Below are 20073 nucleotides of genomic sequence, written 5' to 3'. Positions count from 1 at the left end.
CACAGCCGCTCCCAGCAGCAACGACAAGTCGCTCTCAATAGCTGACCTTTGCCATATACGTGAAAGGAAATAGAATAGAAGCCCTGCTCTAGGTGAAGGGGGGATATTATTACAACCACCAGCTTCCTAGTCCTTGTTAATAAGGGCGGATGATGTACTTATTTAGTTAGTTAGTTTAAGGCCAAGGGATGGGAAAAAGCTCACAAAACCTGCCTGTCCACCAGAGGCAAAAGTGGTGGCTTTTTGCTTGCGTTGTCACTCATTTTGCCATGGAATTTTATTATTTTTTTACCCCTTAGTTTGACAAGAGCTGGAATTGTCTTTCTTCTCATTTTTATCCTCCCAGCAAATTAACACGTGTGTGTAATTGGGAGGCAGATGATGGAGAAGATGCACCAACCTTGTGAAAGCATTCATTTGCTCCAGCACTTTCTTAGTCAGTGATCCACCTCTCATATTGTTAATACTACACGCCATTTTCTTTTGATTTCCTGTCAGGTCAAATGGGCACAGGAATTGCACAATGAAAAATAAAAAATAAAATAAGAAGAAAACACCCCAGAGCTTGGAATAAGACCGCAGATCTGTTTGGCAGACTTTGTGCTGAAGTTCCTTGTGGTTTGCATTCGATTCACCTTGGGTTGTAAATCCCTTCTTTTGTCTAGGACCTAGAGTGATTTATTCCTTCCATTAGGTAAAGATTTCAAAACCAGTAAAGTAAGAGCACTATTAAAGTAAAAAAATCTGACCTGGTTCCTCTCCCTACAGGGTTACTCATGCTTTTATCCCTCCACAGCTCACAAGCTACACAGGTTCAGGTCTGGTCAAATGTCAGCTAAGAAAACAGGCATAGGGGAAAAAAAAATAAAAAATCAGAGAGTCACTTGTTCTCTGGGTTCTCTTTTCTGATCAGCCATGTCAAAAGAATGGCAAGGGATGCACAGGCAGTCTTTGACAAGAGTTGCTGAACCAAATTCCTGCTTCAGAGAGGTCCTAGGGATCCACTTGCACTTTTAAGAGACTTGGCTGATTTCTGGGATTGAAGCTGTATCTAAAAGAAAAGCTTCTGGGCTACAAGGTTAGATCCCACTCCTTTCATATTACTAAATTGTTAACTTTTTTTTCTCTCTGTACATACTATTATTTAGCTGTGATAGGACTCATTTAAGAAATTTTCCAAGAGTGTTTGCAGATGGAGCTCCTTGCAAAGACTTTGCTTACACAAACCCAGAGAGTCAGCAATAACATTAACCATACCTGATCCCAGTTACCTGGAGAAAACAATTTAGGTACTGTAGAAGCAAGCAGATGGCAGCTCTGGATAAATTTGCATGAACACATATTGAAGAGGGATTACAAGTCCCCTTCTAACACACAATATTTTCACCCAAAAATCTCAGAAGCACAAGAAAATTAAACAACTGTGCCAAGCTAACCAAACTACTTGGTGACAGAGCAAGGAACAGAAAGCAGGTCTCCTCACTTCCCCTCTCACACCCAGTCCTGAAAATACATCACCTCCACAGAGCGCAGTCTTGATGTAACGGGCTTTCCCAGGGGCTGAGATATTAATGAGGTACTAAAATATTTAGGTGCGTTTACTGCATCTCATGATGTTAGATTAGAAGAAATCCTGCTAGCTAGCAGTCTTTATAGTCTCATTGTCTCAAGTTAATATGTAAATAAAATGTGCACGTACGTCTGAGGGCAATGAAAGTTCATGAAGTGCATTCTGCTGCTCAGATACCTGACCTGTCTGAATTCAGAGCGCTAGGCTTGGATACAGCATCCATTTGGACTCAGTTTTCTTGTTGTCACTATATTCAAGTTAAGGATGGGCTTCAATTCCTCTCCTGGGAAGATTTACAAAACCCACCCATTTGTTTGTCCTTTATGGAAAAACTGTCATTTGCCCAGAACATCTTCCCCCTCTTTCATCTTTGCAGGAAATACCATTTACTCACACATGAAAACATGTTCTGTCTGCCTCTATAATGCACCGAGGTGTTCAGTATACCACACAATATAAGAAAACAATAAAAAAAATAAAAAAATAATTGCAGACCTACATTCTAAAGCTTTTCAGTACTTGAAAGATTTTAACTTTGTTATGGAGTAAGTCAAAGCTCTCTAGGCACAGTAGTTCATGAGAAACTCATCTACAGTCTCCCTCTTATTTACCCTCTCCATTTAATTTTTTTTTTTTTAAGAAAAGAAAAAACAAATAGTTTTAATCAGCTTCTAAACACAGAAGGCAGCAGACTTCTGCTTTTGAAGCACTTCAGACATCTACACTCTAATAATTTATGCTTTCTCATAGCACTAGCAGAAAAATATTCCTTGCGGAGTACAACGTAAGATCAAATCTCCAAAAAGTTACAGACAGTCTTCATTTAATTTCTGAAGAACCACCTCACTCCTACAAAAAGAGTAAGAAGTTTCCATTCCTTCCTGCAGTGCCAGGATATCAAGGCCGCTGATGTTCTTACTGACTTCGGGGCATTACTCATGTTCATGCACTCCATGGCTGTGCTGCAGTCAGAGGTGTGGTGATCGGCTACATCTGTGCTAGCACAAACCTGGCCAGGTATTACACCTTTATGGGCAAAGAACAGCAACATGGTTTTTTTAAGCTATCAAGTGAGAAACAGGATCCTGGCCTGGTTTACATAGACAGACCAGCTGCACAGCTAGCGAAAGTAAGCTAGTGCTGGCGCATCTACGCACACTGATAGTTCTTGGATGTAGGTACAGGATAAATCCTGAAGTATGGCATCAAGCAATAAGCAGATGCAGTCTTACTTACTGAGATGAGCATATTATCTGCTTTTGCCACCATGGATTTTATTAGGTTGGTTAATTGTATGAGAGCTCCAACACCAACTCTACTATGTGACGATCCAAGCACTTTCCTCCAGTACAACTTACTTTTAACACGAACAGAGTTTATTTTGATTGTCACCCAGAGTGTATTATAAATCAAAATAAACCACACATTTGCTTATCTGAAATAGCATCCACATTGCCAGCTATTAAAATCACAACACACTGTAACATTAAAAACAAAGACCTTGAAGTCCAGGCCAAGAATTTCATTTTTACCTCCTTTTTTCCTTCCTTCCTTCCATACTTTAGGCTGTTAGCAAACAAGTTATTCTTGAAGCTGGGAAGAATATAAAGCCTTGCCTAGAAAGTGTTACTTGTAATTTACTCCCTTAAACAAAGCCAAATTCCTTAGGAAATCAGAGCCATGAGTTTTAAGTTGTTCAGACATGAAGGGGTCCAGGAGAAAAACCTTTCCCTCTCAAGAAGAGAGTCCGTACTAACCCAGAATCTTACACAGAAGTGTACTTACAGCATACAATAATCGTCTTAAAATATAAACATCTGGGAATTTTACAGTGAACAGAACTTAATGGGATATTAAGCTGGGTGTTTTGGCTGTGGTCTTAAGTCATTTCACGAGAAGAATTCAGATCCATCCCCTACAACTTTGTGACTTTCTTTTAGGTGATTTTGCTCTAATGGACTGGATTATCACTTCATGATCCACTGGGACTTCTCATTCTTTTAAGACAGTCACTGCAGCACAGCGCTAAGAAAATTATTTATTATTTGACAGTGATGCAGAACGTGCCCCAGGAGACCCATACGGGCACGGGGATAGCAGGTCTGACTCCCATCAGCCTGAGGTGTGGGAGTTCCCGGGACCACTTCCAGCCCAGACCTCCTGCTCACAGTGTGAACGTTAGGGCTGACACAGTTCCAGAGTCTAACCTGAAAAGGAGTTTTAAAAAGACTGTAATTACGTTTGTTCAGCCTTGCAAAGCCATTGTGAAAATTAACCGGGCCAGGCAAAAAGTCTGCTCAAACCACATTCACAGAAAGAACAGCGACAGTAAAAGACTAGAGAAGGAAAGGGAGATACCTACCCCTCAAAAATAAACAACAACAAAACAACAAATCACTGCCTACGTAGCATAAACATGCAAGACTTCTGTGAGACTGTTCATTTTCCCTCAGATTTTGACAAGAGTATGATAAACTGTTAACTTTCACTTCTTGAGCCATGTTAAAGTCAACTTCCCTTACTGAATAGGAAAATAATGCTCCCCTAACAACTCTGAGCTCCACATAAGGAGTCGAGTCCATCTTACAGCAGTCGGTCCTGCCCTCCGGTTATACTTCAGGTCTCTGGTACTGGCGGGCAGTACCAGGGAGCTACACCTGCCAGCAGCTTCTTCAAACAGTTTCTTCTTACCCAGCTCTGCCAAGAACGAAGTTTCTTTTCCAGACCCTCCTTCCCCCCCCCATGCCTCCAGCACCATCCTCTGCTCAGTAGGCAGAGCGAGTAGCCTCCAACAAGCAGTTCTACGAGGGCACGTTATCACATCTGTTGCAAAAACCAGCCAGAGAACAGCTCGTGTGCATCTCTCAAAGACTGGTGAAAACACACAGCTCCTCTACCAGCATCTTCTGCTTCTGGAAAATTGAGATCTCCCTACAGCCTGGAGTCCTCTGTGGTCAGAAGAGTCCAATTACAAGGTAGACATGCTCAGAAAAAGAAAGAAGTAGTGACTTTATTTGGAAATCATGCTCTAAAAATCCCTTTGTACTTTTTAAATCTCTCTCCCGTAAGATGATTCATCTCAGCAGAGAACTCCATTTTCCTTTTAAAATTTATTCATCAATCCTCCCACTAAACGCTGGAAGAAAGTTTTCCGTAAAAAGCTTTTTTTTGTTATAATATTCTTTGCACAGAAAAGATCTCATTTTTGTTGAAAATGACAAGTCTGGGGGTTAAAGCAAACACGCACAACCCACCGGGATGGAAACCCAGTGAATCAGAGGCGAAAAAGCAACCAGCTACCAGCAAGAGGGCTTTTACTGGTTACAGCCCCTCCACTCTTGACCTCTCAGCTCTGATCCTAGAGGACAGCCTACAAATGACCTTCAAAAAGATCAGTACGAAAACTAAACCCCCTCACACATTGATTGCAGAAGACGTAGAGATACCATTTATGTCTCTCTGAACTTCCCATAAAGCCTCATACAGCCAACCCACCTAGATAGCTGGCTCCTTCCCTCTTCCCAAAGTCTCACAATGTCTCACAAAGACCTCACAATGTCTCCTACTTCACATCTCAGTTACAGCATCAACCATCTTAGATTCACTAACATTAAAAAAAAAAAAAAAGGTAACCCTAGTTGTCTCCCAAAGCCTGAAGCCTGCTATTTCTAGGTCTACTTCGAAAAAAAGTGTTTTGTGCTTGTTTTTTACCCCTCCCAGAATCTATGCTGCTGTCCACCACCACCAGCAGCTGTTTACACCAATACTGGCACGAGATACTCCCTCTCTCCAGAATTTGACGTCAAGTCAAGCTCTTAAAGCTTTCACCAAAAAGCAATCCAAAAAAAAATCCCCCAGAGCAAACACAGACCCATCAGTCTAGGGATCCTGACCATGCTCAGCAACTCTTGAGATAAAACTAGCCAGCTAAGGGATCTCCACAGAGATTTGCAGACGTCTGCTGCCTTTTTAGACTTGGTTGGCACAGACCAGCCAGTTACAAGGCCCAGTTCCTAATTCCCTTCTTGGGACACTCACCTGCTCTGTTTCTCAGCATCGGTACACTGGGTAAAGGTGTACGCACAGGACAAGACAAGAGAAGGTGCTGCTCCCACTGACAAACATTTACATTAAGCCAGAGCATTTCACACTTGCAGCTCCAGGTGTCTCTGGCTAAATACTTCTGTCAGAAATAGGCCTGCTGCTCACCTGATTAATAGCGCATTGACTCCACAATCTCTCTTCCATGCACCAGGGCACCTAGTTAAGGAAGTCAGGCTGAATTAATTTCTGTTTCCATGAACATTGATTATTTTACTTATTTAGCTTCAGTGCCTAGCACAGAACTTCCAGCAAACCTTGTACATGAAGAACAGCTTCCCTTGCCTCGTGCACTGAGGGCACGTTAGGCAATCTTAAGGAACTAAGCAGGAAAACAACACCGCTGATTTTTGTTTTGTTTTCCTCTATCTTTCCCCATCTCCCTCCCAGCCCGAAATGCGAGCCGCAGGCGTGATGCATCTGGCAGGGCAATTGAGGTCGGCAGTTCATGCAGATGACTTCAAACCAGGACTCATGAGGGTGTATCGAGGGAAGGAAGAGGGAAAAAAAATAATGAAAAAAAAATCACATGGACTTGGAACGTAAGCTGCAGATGAAAGGTTATCCTTCCCTATTTGTTATCGTGTTCCTTCAAGGGACCCTGACATTCAGATTTTGGCCGGAAAACTCCCCAAGCTTAATTTTAGTGAACTCATAAAATAAGACCCTAGGGATTCCACAATACTCTGCGCAACCTCTAAAAAGCATGAATGACTAACGCAAAATGACAAATGAAAGGAAATTCCACCTCAACTGTCTTCTTGTGACCAAATATTCCAGCTTGAAGGTTAAGTAATATCCCAAGCAGACCTGAGCTCTGGGCAAACGTTGTGACAGAGACATCCTTTTCTTCCTGGTCTTATTTCACTTGTTTTTAATCACATTTCTTTCTAACAGAATCTGGGTCGAGGAAGGGGTCTGCATTGAATCTCACTGAGGTAACTCGTTGGTTTCACAATTCAGATACAAACTTAGAAGTATCACTTGGATCCCAATTCATTTATTGATAACTTTACTATCAAACCAGTTTGAAAGGGAGAGCCCTAGAACTCTTCAAGATACTTTGGTAATAACTGCTTTAAAAAAAAAAAAAAAAAGTCCCCCAAATAACCTTTAAATGCAGAACTGTTTTTACACACAAACTCCACCATAAATGCTGTTCTTGAACCAAGAACCAAAGCCAGAGATCTCCTGAACTTCTACCACAAATCATTACGGAGCAGAACACGGCCACAGTCTGCCACACACCCCTGAGATATTTTGGGGAGCTGTGAAGGAAGCAAGATTCAGAAGGTCCTAGGATTAGCGTTCTGGTTTTCCAGCTCAAAACACAACAAGCCAGCACAAGCTTGCTTCCTATCCTCTTTGTTCAGGGTTCACCATCAGTTATGTGATGCTGGGGACAGACAGCTACAGAAGTTCTTATAAACCCTGGGGCATGAAGTGGCAAAGAAGGCTCTCTGTGGGCTTCTACTGTTGTTTCTGGCAACAAATGTCACAAAGTCCCCCAGGCCGGGCCCTCTGCTAGAGAGATATCAGCCCAGGAGAGCTGGGCAACATGGAATACATTTCCTGTACACTCATGTACGTCCCTACACCACCACCAGTGAGACAGAAGCAAGTGTTCAGCAGGACACAGCCACCAGCCACCGAGTTGCACGTTGTGTACTTTTCCTCTGGATCTAGGACTGCTTTCTAGGATTGCTTTCTTGGCCTCATGATGTTTCAACTTTGATCAGCTGAAATCATCTCAAGCAAAGCTACAGTTCTTCATATTTCCTACCCACAGGTGGGTCAAAAACCCGATCTTGCTTTAAAAGAAACTTTATTGGGTTTACTGACATTTTACCGGAAACTTTTCATGTTGAACAATTATTTACACACTCGTTTTTGAAAGTTGATCTCCCTGCAAATACACACACACACCAAGTATATAAATATTTAAGTGGAATCTGACTGCATCTATCCATTGTTTCAGCTACTAGAGCAAAGTCTGACTGAGAAGTCAGCTGAACAGTCATCACAAAGAAAAGGCTCTTTGCTAAACAACCAGAGAGGAAGCAGCTTCACAAGCACCGAGGGCGCTTCCGATACAAACTGAGTGAAGAACACAATGGGCAGATCCTCGGCACAACCATTCTGCAACATTTCAAAATTCTTACCATAGTCTAATGACTGGTCAGGCGAGGATTTTATTTGCTGAAGAACCTCAAATGCCTAAGCTTATAAATGGGAAATTACCTACAGGCACTCCAAGTCTACAGAGAGGAAGGAGATAAGAAAATTGCTACAGATTACGCCAGTGCTACTATGAGTGCATCCTTTTGTTACAGAAGGCTGGGGAAAAGCATCTGCATTGGCAAGGAAGAGCCTGCTCCTGGGAGCCCTCTCTGTACGACGCTGTGTCAGGGTGCAGGCTGAGGCATCGGTGCTCTCCTGGTGTTTTCTCATTCAGAAAAAACAGAAAGTGCTGCTCCAGAAGGACAGGAGGATCACACCCCAGTCTGTGATAGGCAAGAGTGAAGATTCAAAGACCAAAAATCACACTTCTTGGGGAGCACTGACACCACCTTTAACAGGGGAGCATTCACCGGGGCTTCCCTGCACGCTGCCAAAAGCCAGAGAGGAGCAGCAGCTGCGTGCTGCATGGGTCTGCTGTGTCCACTGGCACAGCCAGCACAGAGACCCCCCGTACAACAGCTTCACAGAAACACAGAATTATTAAGGTTGGGAAAGCCCTCCAGGATCATCTGGTCCAACCACCCCCCTACCACCACCGTCACCCACTAACCATGTCCCCAAGCACCACGCCCAGCCTTTCCCTGAACACCCCCAGGGACGGTGACTCCACCACCTCCCTGGGCAACCCGTCCCAGTGCCTGACTTCTCTTTCCGAGCTCCGTGCTGTGCCTGTTAGACATTACTGCTGTTTTCCTTAAGAAGGCAAAGTATTTAACGGCCACTCTGAAATTGTTGTGAATTGGTGGGAAGAATTTTACCTTTAACTTGCCACCTGCACAGAGCAGGTATAATGACCCAGCTACCCCCTGACAGGAGAGGAAGCGAGGCAGGATTTTCTGAAGACACTTCCTCTGTAGGCACCTCAGCAAAGGAGCCAGATCCTCCACAACTCGCAGCGTCCTGCTGCTCTAGCTGATAATGGCTTTTAGAGCAAGGAAGTCCTCAGCCTTTGCTTGAAAATACTGCTGCAAATGACACACAGCAAACAGAGGGAGCCAACCACAGTCCTCTGGGGACGTGCTGCCTACTGCACGCTGATGAAAACCCAGCTGCCTGCATCCAGCAGGGCCAGCTCTTTTTTTCAATGAACGCTCTTCGCACAGGGAATGCGATAGGTGTGAAGGATGCCCTTCCTTCCAGGCCTTTCCTTCTATGCTTGGGCAAGCCTTAAGCAGACTTATTTAAGAAAAAAAGCTAATGGAAGCTATGCATCAACCACAGCTCACCCAGGCTAACAGCCAAATGACTCTGTTTACTGTAACCTCTATGCCCAGAGAAGTTGCTTTTGTTCTTAAAATAGCATCAGTCACTGCAGAGTGGAGATGTAAGGAAATGGAAGACTGCATACACGTATAGACTGTCACAGATCCTGGGGTTTGTACATAATATTTGTTTTAATTATACTTTTAATTGATTAGCATATTACTGTACTGCAGCTCCTGTAGATCAATGAATATATCAATATTAGGTGTTAAATAAGAATATTAAAAGGCTCCTCTAATGCATAATTTACTTCATGGCAAAAAATCTCTTCCTCTCAGATCATTACTACTGCAAATTTGGAACCCTATCTGAAAGGGTTTCCCTAATGCATTTCCTAGAAATTAAATTATTCATACAAATATGATTTACATTATGATTTTTTAATTTGAGTTGAGTAGCACTGTGGGAATGTGCTATTTTCTTAACTGAATGAGAAGGAAAACTTGAGGGGAGCATAGCAAGCTCTGAGTTAGAATGTATTTATTTTGATTTTGTTATTTGTATCCTGGTAACAGCACCAAAGTCCCAGCCCAGGCCAGGACCTCATGGGCCAGAAACGCTGCAGAGCCATCATAAGGAAAAGGTCTGTGCCATAAAACAGCTTGTAAAATAAACACGATGGAAGAGGGGAGGCAAGACATTGAGTATCATCACCCCCACTTTGAAAAGTAGGGGTGGAGATGTAGGCTACTGCAAGGCACCATAACCTACGCCAAGTGGTCTGAACGATGGCAGGAAAATGGAACTGGACTCCATTAAACCTTTAATAAGCTCTTAATAAGAGCTTACAAACAGATTTCAGGTACTAAGGGTCTCATTGATCTAGTGGAAGAGGCATGGCAAAGTCTAATGGCCAGATGCCAAAGCCGGGCAAATTCAAAAACATGAGGGTGACCATTTCTAAAAAGGGAAAGCAGGCCATTAGCTGCTACACTGCAACATCAGGACACACTGACTTCTCTGCCTCCTGGAGGCACTGAAACAGAGCTGAGCGTCTACCTAAAAAGGCAGAGATGCCACACACCCTGCAAGTTGCAGGCCTCCTGGAAGAATCACTACTCATTGCACAGTCTGTGCTCATATTCAGTGTCAAACTCTTCTGGCTTTAACTGAGTCAACAGCAAGCTCTTGATCTCCTCCAACCTTGGATCTCAGCTACTTCCTCTCGGAGACTGCATAACCACTGAAAAGACACCAGAAGCCAGATGACAGAAAGGTGCCATCAACAGCCACAGGTGTGAAACCACAGCGTGGAAAAGGAAGCAGAACAGAGCACAGGAGTCTATCTGTGTAAAAATGTTAGGCTAGTAGAACTTGACATTTCTAATACTGACCGCTGCTGACACAAAAAAAAAAAAAAAATGTTAACCACATTCCCCTCCTCTGAGGTGGGAAGGAAGGAATTCCCTGTGCCATTCCCTGATTTTAAATTGTGAAAAAGGGAAAGGTCTGCACAGCCCAGCACAGGTACTGAGGTACAAACTGAGGTACTGAGGTAGTCAGTCTTGTACCTCAAGACTGAGGTACAAACGAGGAATTAGCAGCTGCAATCCATATACACGGGGATGCCCACAGTGGGTCCCCAAATGCTGTCAGGCAGTTTAATAAGCAAAACAATGTCCAGGGGAAAAATCCTGGCTTCAAGAAATTCAACAGAGGAGCTGCCATAGCAGCAGCATTCCCTCCCCATTTCCCTCCCAGATGAATCACAAACCTGTTGCATGACCTTGAACAGCCCTTTGCTGCCCCAGGTCTCTCCATCAGCCTCTGCACGCCTTGGGGAGCATCGTGTGACTCTTGCTCTACATTTGTGCAGTGCCTAGCATAGCAGGGCAAGAGGTCCTTGGCATTTCGAAAGTACAAATGCTGTGCGTAATAATATTCACAGACCAATCCTACTCCAGCAATCAGTCACTCGCCTCACTGTTACACACAAATCCTGCTTTGGGAACAAAACTCAGAGCAGTGCTGTACCAGAAAGACCTCCTCACATGCTGGTGACAGGTGTTGATCTCTTCTTTGTGCTGAACAGGGAACAACGTAACACCTCATGTGGTCTTCCGATATGCCACCCAACTCACAGGCATCGCATTCACAGAGTTTGGCCTCAAAACTGACAAGTTTCCTGCCCTATATGGAGCCCTGTTTTTTAAGTAACTGTTGGACACTAGAGGAAAGAGGGAAAATAGTACTGTAATAAGCAAGAAAACAATGTTGCAGATTGATTTGAGATCCAGCTGCCCACTAAATAGAAGCTTCGATACTTCCATTACAATAATCTCACCACCTCAAAGAAAGTTTTAAAAAAAAAAAACACACACACACCAAAACCTTGTCCTTGTTATCTGTCTCTATTATAACTGACCTTATTGGCAGAGAGAAATTACCTGCAAATGGCTTCGTGACCTGCCATTCATGCAGCCCACAAGAAAAAAGAGTGTGTAGTTTCTTTTAATACAAGGTTTTGAAAAGAGCTGGTCTTAAAATATTGAGAGTTAACTTTCCACTCCAGTACCTTGCAGCTCAGCTCTAAATAATGGCCACCAAATAGGAACAGGCGGGGAAGAAGAAACAAGTTTTAATTAGCTGTACAGTGAGGGTCTTTGTCCCACAGATAGATTTGATTATGGTGCTGATAACCTTCGCAAGGCTTGTTATCACATTACACTACGCCATTCTTCTGAGCTGAGGACATTTTCCACACACCCCAACTAGACGTAGCAGCACTGAACGAATAATGTCAGAAGGCCCTTCCAGATATTTTGGTGGGATTTTTCTGTTTGACTGAGTTCGCTCAACTGGGATGGAGCCAGGAGAGCTCAGTGGAGCTTCAGAGCAGCGAGTGATATCAACACAAGCCTCTGCCAACTCCTTGCTTACTGCTTGTTTACAGGGTTTGTTTGTAAACATCTTTATGCTGTTTTCTTTACCCGGTACATAAAGTGCTTTAAATTAGCACCTGAAAATAGAATCCGATAGCAACAATCCAACATACTCCGCATGAACTCAGAGAAGGAAGAAATTCCAGCACGGATATTACCGGACATGCTGTGACCATGCCATCAACCTGCTAGGATTACAAACCTCAAGTTTTCCACAGAACTGGGCAAGTTACAGAGGGGGAAAAAAAGCCCTTAAGAACAGAGCAGCCTGCTCCCTCCGTGGCCTCAGCCCCTCCACTGCACTACTGTGCACTTGTGAGAAGTGTGCCTGTCACTCTGCTTCACTCCCCACTGCTGCCAGCTCTCACACAGCACCAGGCAAGGAGGAAAATCGGAATAGTGATGTTGGAAAAAGAAAGGTTTGGGATCCAGCAGAAGGCTTGTGGTATGAAGACAGGTGATCCCGGAAATGAGCATATGCAACTTGGATCATTCATTTCCAGTTGCGGCACCAGCCAAGAACGAAGCCTTCCTGCTGTACGCAGATAAGTAGCTCTAATTTAGTAGGGCTCAGACAGCAGTCGTTAACAGCAGGATTCCTTCTCCCCTTCCAAAGCAGGGAAACTAGAAACCCCTTCACAAACGGTCTCCCTATAGGATACAGTAGATGTGATGCTCGTAGCCCATGCACTGAGGGATTAGTTCTAGCCCACAGCAGAACTGTTGAGTGCAGGATCAAGCACTTCCATCTCTTCCTTTCACTACTGCTAGGGTGGCTGGAGCCCTCAACGCGCCTGCGAGGGGGCTGGCTCCAGCATTTATGTCCTATCTGCTATAAAACTGATGGATGACAGGCTGCAAAATCTGGTAGCTTTGGTGATGAGCAGAGAACAAGCTCGTATATAACAATTAACAAAAAATAAATTGTCGATAATATAAACATATCCCGAAGCACAGATGTAAGAGTCATCTTGTGTTTATACCGATGGCTTCACCACGCCATTGCCCTTGCCATGTCCCTGCAGGAAGAGGACACCACCAGGCAGTAACAAAGCACATACTGCTTGTGCTGACAGGTGTCGGTGCCCATTCGTGTTCCCTGAGTAGGATACAGGGAAAACTGTTTTCTCTTCTGTCCTCAGTTTGTCCAGATATGGATGTACAAAGAAAGAAATTTAAAAATAAAATAAAATAAAATACACCTTTGACTTTTTTCTTCATAGTTTGTGATGAGTTCTGGCTGCTGTTTACCCCTGTGGCAGCTGACCTGTCACCAGTGCCCTTCCCCGTACACCTGTCACAAGGCCAGACCGTTGCTGGTTCGCATACCTCAGCAGGAAAGTTGGGCACGGGTTTCCTCTCCTGGTCTCACCTCCCTGCTGGACACGCTCCTCTCTGCAGGCCTCCCACCCCACACTTTGCAAATAGCTTTTTTGCTACAATTTAGTGGGGCACAAGCTCTTTGAAGGGAGGGCCCTGGGCTGCTGAACCAGCGGGGTTAGCACATGCCCCTCTCTTGGAAGGGGTGGCCGGGACAGTTCTTGTGGAGACAAAGACAACACCGTGCTCCTCTCGGCTGGACCTTTCCTCCTGGGCAATGCGATGCCACATCTCTAGTGGATGCCTGCTAGGCACAGCCTGCTGCTGACTGAACCCTGCTCTTGCAGATAATACAGGGTGGTCTAACCTCAACAGCTGTGAGGGCCGGATCTGGGTTTACAATTCCCCCCCCCACCTTCCCCACCATGGGTTGCATCCTGCCTCTCCCTCCCCAGCAGTGGCTGCCCCTCTCCTGCCTCTGCAGCGACTGCCGAGAGCCTCGGGGCCAGTCACACACCACCTGCAACAAGGTGCTGCCACGGACCGCAGCCTGATGGAGCCCCCATACTGGAAGAAACCCATGAACATCTGCCCCTCCACTGTTTCCCCCTCCTCCCAAACGCACACACCTCCTGTCAACAGCAGCAGGGTTTTGCCTTTGTGTTGGAGGACAAGCTCGGCGGCTGGAGGGTGCAGTCGTTGCTCCAAACAGCTGTTCTCCATCTCTTCCAGAGAAGAAGCTGGTGGGCCGGATGGATCAGCGCAGCAGCCTGGAGCTGGCCTGCAGGCTGCCAGTTGGACCACACGTAACACATCCAGCAGTTGCGGCAAGCTGCTGGTGTCTCTGACAGCTCCCGAGCAACGTGCTGCTGCCCCTGCCACCAGGGGGCTTGTTAGGAGGTGCTCGCATCTGTAACACACACGTAACATCTAGTCAGCCTTTATAAATTAAACCTTTATAATAAAGTCTTGTTTTCGAAGCTACTCTGAAGCATGATCCTTCTCTTTAGGAAGAGGTTTTAAAGCCTTTTCTTTTCATGCAGAGAAGAAGGGAATTATTTCCCTGTTTTTCCTGCCATTGCCTTGCCATTAATTCTTCTGCACAGCTCTGTCCATTTGTGTTAATTATTCCCTCAGTCTTCCCCTCTTTCTGAAGAATTAAAAAAAAATGTTTTGGGGAAAACTATAGGTTTGAGCAGAATTCAACAGAAAAGCACTAGTCTCACTCAGCTCATTCAGCTCCTTACGCATCAGTTTGAAGTTGCCTTCCTCAGACCTATTTCAACTCCTCAGAGCAGAGCTAGCGATGATGGCAAGTCCCATCATTCGTTTTCACCCCAGTGCTATGCATATTTATTAATTTCTTTTAATAGAAATTGCTGTGATGAAAAAGCAAAGCATGCAGCTAAGATCACAATTACAGCAAATAATTAACCACTCAGGATTCAATGTAGCTCTCTGTAAATGTTCCTTTCATATTAAGGCCTTTAGCAAATTGAGAAGTATAGTAAATCATACAGAAAAATAAGCCTGGTCATTGAAAGGTGAGGGAGAGAGTATTCAGCTGAAGTGTAAATTCCAATTTCAAACTGAAGAATACTTCCTCTCAGCCTTGTAACACCACACAACACTTTCAGTAAAAATAAAAATAAAATAAAATAAAAAAATCAACTGAAACACCCTAAAAGACACCATTTTGCAACATCATCTGTTGAGTGGATCTTTAGGTACCAACAACATTCCAAGATATCTTTAGGCACTCTAACTTCACCTATAAGAGTCATCTCAAACTTTAATCACTTTCATATATGACATTTATTCACATTCTGAAAACAAAACAAAACAAAACAAAACTTTTGTTGCAATGCCTACCAGAAATATTACTATTATAACAATGTTTTTCTGAAAAATATATGCAGAACTATGAACAAACTCCCAAACTACACTCCAGTTCAAGGTGTGAACCCTCATTCATGGGAAAAGTTACCAGGAATTCTCAGACTATCAGGAAATTTTAAAGCAAATACTCTGAAACTGTTTCCAGCTATAGCCCCACTTCCACTCTTGCAGAAAAGTTCATCATCTGACATATTTTTAGTTAAAGGAAAAGACTACTAGACTACTTCTTAACCATATAAAGCACTCTAATATACCTTCCTCTCTCTTTTGCTCCAGTCCCAGTGGTTTTGCCTTTGTTTGCATTGCTGATTGAGCCTTTCTAAGAGACACTTCGACCTCTCATTCAGTGCTTCACTTTCTCCTTACTTGCAGGATCTTTCTCTCCCATGTCAGAGGATGCTGCTTTGGCCTTCAGAAGAGGTTTGCTAGAAACTAAAACAATTTAAAAATATAAGTGACTGTCAAGCGTTAGATTAATACTGGAGTACTGGAAATCAGAACGTTGTATTCTTATTAGTTGGCAGGTAGTTCATGATCATGATAAATTTCATGCTCTAGTTGACACATTTTCAAATGTTAATGTCCTCTAGAGGAATAAACTGTGTTGTAATGACTGGAATAATGGCTTCTGAGGTGAGCATTCAGCTTATTACAGTTTCAAGTCCTGGCACTCAGCGTACATAGGTGTTAGGTTATACACTCAACAAAAAGGAAATAATTGCGACCGCATAATGCAAAAAGAAGAGGTTTACAGAAAAGGAGTTGTGAAGAGGATCTGAATCATGGGGAGAATGACTTCCTTCATCAGTGTGAAACAATAGTTAATCAAGTGCTGTGTATAACATAGCAGACATAATGCTCACAGGAGCCATGATGCTCTGGATAACTGCAGCAAGTTTCTCAGTGGTTGTACAGCTCAAGCTGAAGCCAAACTCCAGTATCCTGCTTCCTTCCTTCTCTCTACCTCTTCACCCCGCTCACTGTGAGCTGGTTTCTTGGTGAAAGGGAACTGAGGCACATTGCACAAAACAAACAACAAGGAAGAGGAAAGTTGTGCTGGAAATTTGTCCCCATGGCAGCCAAGAAGGGATCCATTCAGAAGCAACAAGGACTCTTTTAAGAACTGACCACACGTATCATCCCCACCTAACTGTCTACTTGCCATTGCAAGTGGCATTAACCCCACTTGAATCCCCTGATGATCCCACGGCCATGGATATATCCCACTGTCCTTTTAACAGTGGCTTGTGTTTCCAGGCCAAGGACACCGCAGTGATTTATGTTTTCCTACGACAAGCGGAATCATCTGCTGAGCAGCAGTTGTGGCCTTATTTGCTCAAGTATTGCATAATCCTACCTTTGCCCCTGGAACGTCGCTTTAAAAATGTCCTCTGTCAAAAGCCACTCTGCAATCAACATTGTCGACCATGTGTTATTAATTAAGTAATTTTACAAAATTAGAAATACAAATCACATTGTTTTCAACCAAAATAACGATCTACCAATTATTCTGCCAAAAGAAATGACTTGTAGCTTTTGGCAGGTCTTTTCCCTTTGGCCATTGTTTTCTTAGTTATTAACAAGGTTACAGTTGGTCCTTTTGATTAAAAAGTTTTTTTGGCCAGAATCACTGCTATGGGAAAACAAAACCTGAAATTCAATATCCTTCTAGAATTCTTTTGAAATTTGATCTCAGCACCAACGAGGGAGGAAGGTGAGGGGCCACAGGGGACACATTTTGTAACTTTTTAATTTTCTTTCCAGCTCAAGAGTCTTAAAGATGAGACAAACAGGACCGCAAAGCAAAAAGAAAATGTTTTTTGTTCACTTGTCTCCTTGTAAAGGTACTCACTGAATTACTTGGGAGCTGACTGTAACATTAAACCTTTAAAAATACAAATTAGACTTACGGAATATACAAGATAGAATAAGGCTACATGAGTGAGCTGTATCTCCGCCATTCTTTCTGAGCAGAACATCCACATTGTCTTACAAGGTCCTTTCAGCCCCTCTAAAGGAAAGTAAAACTTTCAACAACAACAGAACCTGTAACCTTCTCAAATTAGAAAAGAATCTTTAAACAATATGTATACTGAACAAATACAAAGAAATGTTAGAATAAAATGATAATTCTAGTGTGCCCAAAAAAAAAACAACACAACAGATTGTAACACAACCAGATTTCAAGGCAAGACGTGACGCTGCTCTAAAAACAATCTTTGTCCTTCAGAACTTAGCACCACAGGTGATGTGGAAGCAGTTTTGTGTGACAAAGATTACTTAGAAGATAACATGCATGCAACAGGGCACTGCTGTACTCCCCCTGGGGGAAAGCGTAGTGGCTATGCCTTTGGCAAAATTAAACTCCCGTGCATTTACATTATAAGGGACCTACAGAAATAGGGCCTGGCTTCACCCAGTAATACAGTAAGAGATAGCACATTATCTTTTGATAAGAAGTATCAAAAAAAAAAAAAACTGCACTCATCTTGTCACTTCAAAAGAGGCTATCAAAGCAAGCTGGTGAGCTATTCCTGTCATATTTGTGAGAGTCAACATCGCGCAGAGGGTCACAAGTCTGCAGTAGCAGAAACAAACAAAAGAGTAGAGTATTTCCAGGTTGCTCTACAGACTGGCTTTTGCCAGGTTCCTCAGATTGCATGTTTGAACAAGCATGTTAAGCACTTCAGGCTTGGAAGATTAAGGCTCGAGTATAATTGACTAAACAATTGCAGAAAATGGCACGCTGGGGTGTCAGCCCTGCGTATCAGCAGCACCAAAGGATCAAACATAGCCCTCTCCATTGTTTTGCTTTCTTGCTCCATCAGAGAGAGCAAGTACAGATAATGAACCCAAACAGCAACCATGTGAAAACATCACTTTCAAGAAAAGACAGGCTAGATCTTTCACAAGATAGACAAACTGAAGGGTTTGGGATTTTTTTTTTTTCCTCTTTTGCACATCTCTGACATTTACGGTCAATGATTTAGACGAACTAAACATCTGGCCCTAAAAGGAACACGATGTTAGCTGCAGTTGGAGCTCTGGCAAACAGCACACCGCTGTGTGGAAGTGACTTCAGCAGCTTTCACATCTCAACCTTTGCGATATCCCAGCAAAAGTCACGGCACAGCTACTGCTGGCCATCTGCAGACTTCTCCCTCCCCCAGTCACACAGCTAGGGCAAATGCCACCTCTTCTACTCCCACGTGGCGCTTTGCCTGGCATGGGGGCAAACAAAAAAAGATTCTTATTGAAGAAACCCTCTTCCAGAGCCAGTTCACTTTATACTTGGAAAACAAACAAGCATAAAAACAAGCCCTTCAAAATTAGTGCTTCAAAAGAGGGCACTGAAAAACAAAGCCTCCTTGAATGTTCCCGTCTGCCTATAGAGATAGCAAGGCTAAAATTAAGTTGTGGAGTAGTCTTGCTCGACCTTAGAAGAGAAAGATCATGCATTTCAAGACTTCTCGCTATTAGTAAGATTTATGGAATGCTGCACCAGTGACGCTCACAGAATGTGCATTACATTTGGCAAGAGGCCTGCAATCCAGCCACTTACTTCCATCGTGTATTATAACGCAGAAACAGAGTCACACCTGCAAAGCCTATGACAAATGACATTTCATTAACTTTGAAGACTGCTGGATCGTTTTCCCAGGCTACATGTGAGCCGGGCCATTATGGTCCTTTCAACAGCCCATCATGAAAAGAAAGTCGGTATAATGTCCCAAATATTTCAGGGAGTAAATACTTCTCAATTTGTTAATGATAAAGTTCTGTGTCAATTAGCTGTAATGGGATAAAAGCCTATCATTAGAGATCCTAGGCCACACAAATTTAGAATGGTATTTCCCACTGCTTGCTGTGTCACTTCCCTTCCTCCCTTTCTCCCTCTTTTACTTATTTAATTCTTTACTGTTTCGAGTGCCTAGCAGAGTGGTCCAGCACATTTCCCACAGCCCGCTTTCGTGTCAAACAATCTTTCCAGGTATTTTAATCTCATTCCCTTGATGATTTCATGGGATCAACAAATCAACCTGCGAGGTTTTACAAACATGAAATGTCAACAGAAGAACACAGGATATAACACCTCGGCTGCTTTCTTTCCAAATAGAAGGATTCGCTTCTCCCCACCCTCCCTTACCTTGGTTGCAGCAACCAAACCCTACTTCAATCACACACCTTACAGATGTATTAGGACACCAATCCGTGCTGCTGATAGAGCAGGGCTCACAAAACAGCTTTCTGCACAGCACACGCCGGCGCTTTGCTCACCGTGACTTCTGTTCCCTGCAGTAGCAGCACTTCTCTCTGCAGCCGAGGAAGGAGAGGTGGGGATTACTCACATGGATAAAGCTAAGCACATTTTCAACAGCTCTGCTACACCAGGGCTCAAGACTTTAGACAACACGGCTTCCATGTGAAACTGAATACAGCTAAGGCCTGCAACTGGATCCCACTAGTGTGTGAGGTGCTGTGGGCAACAGATCCGCGGGGTAATTCAGCCCCCGAGGGCATTAGCTGCGTCCCAGTGGCCTCAGAAAAATGTTGGGAGCAGGACAGCATTTGCCCCAGCTCTCTGGTTGCTTCTCCAGGCTGTTTCAGAGGACCTCAGAAACACAGGGGGAAAGTCCTGTGCTATTCCTGGCATGGGGGGGAGAAACATTTGCCATAAACAGGCAGGTCCCCCTTCTGCCCGGCCAGAAGAGCTGCAGACGGAGCGACAGCCTTGCTCTCCGTGTGACCGGTCCATCAGTCTCCACTCCATCAGTCTCCACACCAGAGTTAAACTGT

At 43.8% G+C, this 20073-nt stretch overlaps 1 long non-coding RNA gene across 1 annotated transcript in view; it reads right to left on the bottom strand.

Annotated features, from left to right (window-relative positions):
* Positions 1–19690, bottom strand: part of LOC309876768 — a 272062-nt gene extending 252372 nt beyond the window's left edge. The window contains exons 1-3 of the long non-coding RNA XR_014317250.1: positions 19555–19690; positions 15531–15708; positions 14007–14287 (exon numbers count right to left, since the gene is read on the bottom strand). This is a non-coding gene — a long non-coding RNA (uncharacterized lncRNA). The remainder of the gene's footprint in view (positions 1–14006; positions 14288–15530; positions 15709–19554) is intronic.
* Positions 19691–20073: the final 383 nt, after the last annotated feature.

The sequence above is a fragment of the Aythya marila genome (genome assembly GCF_965140915.1).
Source record: "Aythya marila genome assembly, chromosome: 3".
In the NCBI taxonomy this organism is placed as follows: domain Eukaryota; kingdom Metazoa; phylum Chordata; class Aves; order Anseriformes; family Anatidae; genus Aythya; species Aythya marila.
This window is presented reverse-complemented; position numbering and strand designations above follow the sequence as displayed.